Source organism: Gorilla gorilla, chromosome 2, assembly GCF_029281585.2.
Source record: "Gorilla gorilla gorilla isolate KB3781 chromosome 2, NHGRI_mGorGor1-v2.1_pri, whole genome shotgun sequence".
Lineage (NCBI taxonomy): Eukaryota > Metazoa > Chordata > Mammalia > Primates > Hominidae > Gorilla > Gorilla gorilla.
Genome location: NC_086017.1, coordinates 117,021,928 through 117,030,766, shown reverse-complemented (window position 1 = coordinate 117,030,766; position 8,839 = coordinate 117,021,928). Strand labels below are relative to the sequence as shown.

The window sequence follows — 8,839 nt, the reverse complement described above, 5'->3', positions numbered from 1 at the left end:
AGGTAGGTAATGCTATTATCTTCCGCTAGCAAATGAGGTAATTAGCCCAAGGACACCGATTGCTAAATGGTGCCCTAGAAATTGAAGCTGAGACTTCAGGTTCCAAAACAATTCCATTGTACTGCTTACAATGTAGTCATGCCCTTTGACCTCCAATAATAATAGAATTTCATGCCAAGACTATTTAGATGTTTAGAGCTAACTCTGAAGTAAAAATGCCTGCGTGGCACTGCCAATTGCTAGGTGCCGACCCTTGGGCAAAGTGATATTAACCTCACCTGTAAAATGGGGTCAATAACCATCCCTGCCCATAGGGTTGTTTTGAAATAATCCATGTAGAGCATGTACACTAGTGCTCAGTACGTAGTGAGCATTCAAACATTTTAGGTACTATTAGCACTGACATAATGACACTATCATTTCTAATCACATTCAGCTGGAAAGCATGCATATGAATAAACATCAATTCACAGGTCCTGTCTGACCTATTGATTCTCACTTGCTGATACAATCAAAATAAAATAGTAATAAGGCAGTACAGCCTCTTACACAGATAGCAGCCTGGCTTCGTTCTAAGATTTAAACATCAGTTTAAATCAGCTATTTCAATCCAAGCCATTTTGAATGAGCTAATGGTTTGTGTGTGTTTTAGGAGAAATTACAAAGTAAAGTGAAGTAATGCCTTCATTATGCATATTAAGGGTTTGGATTCTGCATGGTCAGTGGGTAGGAAGATTCTGGACTTATTTCAAACCGCCCTTGTAATTGTATCTGTCTGCCTTTTGTATAAGCAGATAAGAACTACTGAAACCTCTAATTAGCCAAAGAATAGACAGAAAGAAACCATGTATATTCACATTTGTTTCCAAATAGCCTATGGAAGCCACAGGGAGTAATGCAACCTTAGAGAGAGAATATTGGAATTTTTTTTGTATTGATGTATTTAATGATAACTCCCTTAAATTCAACCCCCCTAGATTAACTTCGAGTTTGAGTTCAAGCTCTGCTACTTAATTAGATGTGTGACCTTAAATATGCCTTTAAGCTTCCTTTTCCGCATTGGGAAAATATAAATGATACTACTACCTACTCATTCGTAGTTGTAGCATTTAAGAGAATCTATGCAATTAGTATAGTGACTAACATACTATGCTATCAATAAGTTTTAGCAATTATGATGTTATGAGTATTCTTATTGTATATTCTGCTCGTAATTGAATATGACTGTAATTTAAGCTTGTCTGTCGATTCTGCATAGTATTAAAAAGCTTAGAAAAGACCATAAACTATGTTTTATAAAAGTTAAGCAATTAAAAATGGCAAGAATATATACCTTTTACTTGCAAACTCTTATATGTCCTTAAATTCCATGTAATGAAAGCCAACTTTTTGTGTGTTTTTTAATCATACAAAATCATCAAACCATCAAGTAATATTTGTAAAGTACCTGCATAAGCATGGTATCACGCTGGGTGCTGCAATACAATAATTAATAATGATAGCATGCAAAAACAGTATTTTTCAAGGTTTTAAATATGGTTGTAAACTAATTAATTTTCATTGCAAATATTTTTATAAGAATAAGAAACTCATTCTTGTAAAGCATGGTTTGAATGAACTGGATTCAGATTGCGAGGCAGAAGGGAACTCAATTCTTCTGATACTCAAACCCAAATCCTATCCAGCTTTTAGGCAGTGTGTGGGAACATCAGTAATTTATGTGCCTTCTATTTAAGTTGAGGAGCTAAGATGTTAAGTAAGAGAACTCACATGGAAGAGGCCTTAAATTCAGTTTATCTTAAAGTTTCTCATAAACGTGCTTTTCATCTATGAAGCCTATTCCTGGCATCATAGAAGATTGCAGTTGCTCTCTTTCCCTTAGCAACAATGAAGAAAATATGCTGCGGAAATGTGAAACATATAACGTACAAATATAATAGTATTAACATTCTTCCCAAGCTTGTTACTCTTTCCATTTTTCTCTTGACTTTTATTTCTTTTCTCTCTAGAAAAATACTGTTATTTTGAGAAAAGGATAGTAAGCCAATGAGCACCTGCCAGGGGCAGGAGCATAACCCTATAGGAAACCCTGAAAGACTGTCCGTAAGCATCAGGGAGATAGGGTTTGAATCCCAAACCATCTTCTATTAGGTTGGTGCAAAAGTCATTACAGTATTGCAATTACATTCAATGGCAAAGACCGCAATTACTTTTGCACCAAGTTATAGGTTTGTAGCTCTGGAAATTAGGTAGGTTCTTTGTCTTATCTCTGTCCTCTATATTTCACCTTTTATTTCTAAAATACAAATACTACAAATACTAACATCACAGGTTTAATTTTTAAGACTACTATATAGTAGAAATTAAAAACAAAATAATACCTCTTTGTCTAATTCATTTTCAAACATGCTAGCTATTTTCATTCATGAGAATAAAATGTCTGTGTAGCCCCTCTACATCCAGAAAGCTTTAGCAATACACTCAATACACATACAAAGTATGTTTGATTTGTTTTACCAATAGTTTATAGTTAGTCATAACCATCTCTGAAATAAGTGATTCTCAAGCTAGACTACACATTAGAATCATCTGGGACCTTTAAAAAATACTGATTCTCAGGTTCCATCCCAAATTAATCAAACCATTATTTCTGGAAATGGGACCCTTTGCAGTCATTGGATTTTTTAATCAGTTAAATAACTCCACTGTGCAGCCAGTTTTAAGGTGCTTTCTTAGAAGGTTTATCCGTCTTTCATGTTTCAACTCAATTCTATAGTCTTCCCTTATCTTCTTGACCCTATATCATATTGAGGCTGAAAGTGTTGCATTTATTTACTGCATTCTTAATGATGTATCTTGTAAATGCTGGATGTATTTGTATACATTATTAAGAACAGTAGATTTGACTACATGTGCAGATTTCAAGGAAATTCAAGCACGGTATCTGACAAGAAGTCTCTCACAGCAACACAAACTTTGTCTCCCCCACTTCTCAAACTTTCCTCCTGAACATAGAAGCCTATTTATTCTTTTTTCTCAACCTTTTTATAAAAAGTGATTTTATCTAGTTTTTCCATTTGCAACCCAAATACTCTCCATCCCTAAATTTACTTTCCTTCTGGGAAGTGAAATAATTTTAATATCTGCAGAATTGCCTAAATGCAGTTAGATACATCTGCATTAGTCTAACCAAATATGCATTAATTTTGTTTTGCACAGTGGTTTGTGATTACCTGAAATTTCCCAAAGGTGTTTTTCCAGATAAACTATTAGCTCTTATTTCTGGATCTGCCTACCATGGCTCACAGGTAGAAAACCCAGGCTATTATTGTACCCCTAGTTCACAGGCGTATCTCCAGACGCAAAGGATTACAACAAAAAATTGTGAACCTTCAGCTCAAGGGAGGCAGATGTGTACTAGAGTCAAGACTCAGAAAATAATATGAAGCTTCTTTTATTCCTTTAAAAGGATAAAAGAAAAAGGGGTAATTAAGTCTCTTTACATCCACCACACTCAGCAGCAAATGACTTCTTGTTTAATAGAGCTAACAATGACAAAATTTATTTCCCTTTGAATAATTGCCTTTACTTAATTACAGTTAATCAAAACCTACAGGAGTAAAAATGCTAGAGAATTGTGCTGCCACTTTGCTGCTTTTCACAGAAGGTTTGTATAGAAGAAATAGATAAAGGAAACAAATATGTGGATTTTAGATAACTTTCCCTAATTAGAATAAAGACTCATCCTAATACAAGGGAAAATGCAGTTTGCTTTCCTATTAATATAACCAAGTTTCATGGCTTTGAGACCTCTGATCTGCTTGGATTACATTATAGCTGTCATCTGCAATCTGTATTTCTTAATAATAGAATTTGCTCACTTCCTTAAGTTAAATTGTTTTGGGGGAAACATTTAAGAAGCAATGCCTTCACTTGGGAAGCATAAGGTTTAAGTCACACAAACTGAAGGTAATTATTTTGCTAAGTTAATTAGGAATGTTTATGTATTTGATAAAATACAAATACAATTAGAAGACAAATAGATTACAGCATGAGGCTTAAGGACCATGGACTGATGTCAAAGTATATAGGACATCATTATTTAGATATCTGTAAGGTACCTTAATCCCAATATGTACAAAACTGGACCCAGCATCTTCCTTCACTCTCAACCCTGTTTGGTTCATTTTGAAAAAAAAAAAAAATGAGGAACATAGAGAATAAGAAACCAGAGTCATCCTAAACAAGTCTTCTTCCCCTCCCATTTTCCATATGTAATTCATCACCAATGTCTGTTCATAAAAAATTCAGACACATCTCTCCACTCTGTTCTCCTATCTACACCTCCATCCTCACTACCACCTGAAACAGATTACAAGCACCCCTAGACTGGACTGCTGTAAATGGCTCATAAGTGATCTACCACTGTCATCCATCCTTATCCCTGCTCATGCATTTGCCCCACGACACCTAGAAAAATCTTTGCAATCTTTTCCACACAAATCTGATTGTGTTACTCCTGTCCTTTTCTGATTCCCTATCCTCCCTCAGCTTTGAAATCCTTTAATTTTCCTCCTAACATCTCACAATCTCCTCCCCGTCCCTAGTCCTGGCCTGACCTTGTTTACCCATGTTTACCACACCCCAGCTCAGTGTGCTCCTTGGCTTCTTCCCTCAGCATCACCATCACCCAGCCAGGATATTCAAAGGACCGAACCCTCTTTCCTCCCCTTTAGTCCCAATTTACTCCTATTCATCCTACAGACTTCAGATCACTTCCCTTTCCCAATCTTCCTGCATGCATTAATTTTCCTATTATGCTACCTCAGAGCACCATATACTTTAGCACTTAAAACAATTGCAGTTTTACAATTATTGCTTATTATTTACTGTCTCCCCCAATAAACTGCATTTGTTTGCCATTATATCTTTAGTGCCTTCTACAACTCTAGGTCACTTAAGCATTTAATAAATAAATATTAATTTAATGAATTAATGAATTAAATGGCTTGATTCCCATAGAATATGACACATTTTGAAAGTCCCACAACAATTAGGGCATACCTAAATCTGTATGTTTCAGTAAATGCTATTGAAAAAATATCATATTGACAGGCAACTCCTACCTGGATTACAGTAACCTGTCACTTCTTGTCTAATAGGAAACTGTGGTTCTGGGGAGGAGAAAAAAAACACATAATTATAAAACATGATATAATGCCAAATGGGTTACAATCCAAAAGGCTCTGAGCTTAATATAATACCTAAATTCCAGTGTCAGCCAAACTAATTTCCAAGCATATATCTTATAGTTGAAACAAAATGCTTAACACTTGACCTTAAGTATGTATAAAATCTGTGATGGTTAATATTCAGTGTCAACTTGATTAGATTGAAGGATGAAAAGAACTGTTCCTGGGTGTGTCTGTGACGGTGTTGCCAAAGGAGATTAACATTTGTGTCAGTGGACTGGGAGAGGCACACTCACCCTCAGTATGGGTGGGCACCATCTAATCAGCTGCCAGTGCAGCCAGAATAAAGGAGACAGGAGAAGATGGAAGAACAGACTTGCCGAGTCGTCCGGCCTTCATCTTTCTTCTGTGCTGGATACCTCCTGCCCTCGAACATCAGACTCCAAGTTCTTCAGCTTTTGGACTCTTGGACTTACACCAGTTGCTTGCCAGGGGCTCTCAGGCCTTTCACCAGAGACTTAAAGGCTGCACTGTCGGCTTCCTGGCTTTTGAGATTTGGGGACTTGGACTGATCCACCACTGGGCTTCCTTGCTCCTCAACATGCAGATGGCCTATCATGGGCATTTACCTTGTGATTGTCTGAGTCAATTCTCCTTAATAAACTCCTTTTCATATATACATATATTCTATTAGGTCTGTCCTTCTAGAGAACCCTAACACAAAATCCTTCTAGAGAAAAACGTCTCCTTGAGGGTCAATGGCATACTTTTCTAACTAAATTTGTCTTTTATAGATGCCAAACTCTTATTGGAACATAAACTTTGAGACTATTTTTAGAAATAAAGATTTTTAAACATCAATATTCTAGGACTTTGGAGGTTTTCCATTTTGTCAGCCATTTTTAGACTCTTTAGCACTCAATGCTATGCCTGTGTTCCTGGAGTAGTAGTATGGAAATCACAGATCCTGAGTTTTTGTTTTTATTTCCTCTACTGGTCTATCTATTTATATAACATGCATAATTTGGTAGAAGTTATTTTCATATGTCCACACTTCAGTTGGCTCATCAATAACATGGAGATAAAATGTCTATTTAATCCTTAATAGGAGGATCAAATTAAATGCTGTGTGCAAAATACCTATAAGGTTGTGAGATACACACTGGGTTTCCAATTAATGTTAGTTCTTGTCCTTTTATTTTTCTTTCTCATTTGTTTCATCATTTTGACCACTCAGGGTCTTTTAAAATGTGGAGATCTATACACTAATTTGTATACATTCAATTTCAAACTACGTTTCATCTCATCTCTTCAAAAGATGGATATAAAAATCTCTCCCTAGAGAAGCGAAATGACTCTTTTATTCTGATAAGTGCATTTGTTTATAGAAAGCTGCCAGTGAAGAGCACACATGAAAACAGAAAGACAAGAAGACCTTTAAAAAAAGAAGAGGAAGGAACCCATGTAACTCACGTCATTTTCAGATTGAAGTCCTCTGACATGTGGTTTGCCTGAAGGAAATAATAAGTGATACCAAAGAACGTAACATAACCTCTTCTAAACATCTAAGACCTTCTCTCAAGGACCACCTTGGGGTGGAAATCTGAGTCACACACCCTACTTTTCTGGAAAGAGTGATTTTGAAACCAACAGCTAACTTCCTCCAGTCAGTTAAGGGAGGTGCCCCTTTAACCATGTAATGTATGATAGCAAGAACAGTTGTTTTCTTTTTCTTTCTAGTAGCACAGACTTTTTTTAAAAACACAGTTAAAAATTATTTAAACCTCCTTGCTCAATAACTTTTGCAAATCGCAGTGAGAATTTAAGGGCTCAGACCTATAAATAAGATGTATTTCTTTTGGATGTTTTATCTCAGCCTTTCAAATCACATTTCTATGATTAGTCCTAAAATATTTTAACATTGAAGTATTCTCTATGTTGTTCCCTTTGTAAGCAATCGACCAACCAACCAACCAAACAAAAACTTAGCTTGCAAGTAGAAGTATGGCTTTGAAAACAAATCCAATATAGTGACTGAATAAAACCTCTTTTGGAATATGAATTGAATCACTGACATTTAGCAGAAGCATCCAGCTAAGTCTCAGCCTGAGGTGATAAATAGTGTCTCTCAAAATGAAATTCTCTGGCTTAGGTCCCATTACAAATAAAGATACAACTTTCTGCATATAATGACTTCATTCCAAGGAATTGATACTTGCACAAGGAGATGGTTTTATTATTGCCATGTATTATACTATATCACCCAAAACCATTACTTAGGAGTTAAGAATATAGATTCGGGCTGGGCACGGTGGCTCATGCCTGTAATCCCAGCACTTTGGGAGGCCAAGGAGGGTGGATCTCCTGAGGTCAGGAGTTCGAGACCAGCCTGGTCAACATGGTGAAACCTCATCTGTACTAAAAATACAAAAATTAGCCGGGCATGGTGGTGTGCACCTGTAATCCCAGCTACTCAGGAGGCTGAGGCAGGAGAATCGCTTAAACATGGGAGGCAGAGGTTGCCGTGAGCTGAGATCACGCCATTGCACTCCAGCCTGGGTGACAGAGGGAGACTTTATCTAAAAAAAAAAAAAAAAAAAATATAGATTCAAAATTCAGTTTTCCTGAGTTGAAACTGGCTCCATCACTTCTTAACTGTGAGATCCTGAATAAGTTATATAACCTCTCTCTGCTTTGGTTTCTGTCATTTGCAAAATGTTGATAATAAGGATATCTTGTAAGATTGTTATAAATTTATGTGACAAAGCATACATTTGTATATTAGTTATACATGTTGCCTACAGTTTCATTATAAAGTCTAGAAACATAAGTATTTACCATATAAAGCCAACACATTAAGTAATCAATTTAATGCTTGTACTTGACAAGCTAGAAAGTGGTCACCTGGGGATGCCCACAGGATGGGAACCACCCCATTATGTAGAGTGCTAGGGGACTAGTTGGACAATAAATTCCCAAACTGCATTGCCTTTTATGGCAGTGTGAAATGGACTACACACTTAACAGATTTAAACCCCTTCTGTCACTTCTAGGGGATGCTGAAGGTACAAGTTGCTTCGGAATAAATCTGAGACACATTCATCCTAGGCAATGCATCACAGATGCATGAGCAGGGACTAGTGAAAACAAAAGCACTGCCTTTGCTGCAGTTTTGCACACCTTATCCATCTATGCATTGTTAATGAGGGACAACCTGTGGAACATACCATGTAGATCATTGAGCAAATTATAATGAAAACCAAAGTTACTATGTAAACTGCCTAACTTTTCAGATCTCTGGATGCCCAGCATTATGTAAATGGTAGGCATGTTAGTACTAAAGGTAGTTTATTGTGCTCTTGCCCATCCTCAACAGTAATCCAGGGGATTTTCCCTTGACTACACATTTAGAAAAAGGCAGGTATTGTGAAGAGGGTTCTTCTCCTAGGCTTATTCCAAAAGTATAATAGGTGGAGTAGATAATAAGCTACTAAAAAGGTGAGACTGGGAAAGTACTTCATTTCTGTGAGTTTACATGGAGGGATCTTAAAGTCTCCAATTATCATGTAAATGTGTTAATTTCCAAGGCAAGAACCAGTTGAAAGTCGAGTAATTTTCATGGTGAAGAGAAAGTAGAGCTTCAGATT

The 8,839-nt window shown here is 36.5% G+C and overlaps 1 long non-coding RNA gene across 1 annotated transcript; it reads right to left on the bottom strand.

Annotated features, from left to right (window-relative positions):
* Positions 1–4,138: 4,138 nt before the first annotated feature.
* Positions 4,139–6,739, bottom strand: LOC134758012 (uncharacterized). Its single transcript, XR_010132696.1, has 3 exons — positions 6,666–6,739; positions 5,127–5,174; positions 4,139–4,174 (listed from the first exon to the last, which is right to left on the bottom strand). It is a non-coding gene; the product is annotated as an uncharacterized lncRNA (long non-coding RNA).
* Positions 6,740–8,839: the final 2,100 nt, after the last annotated feature.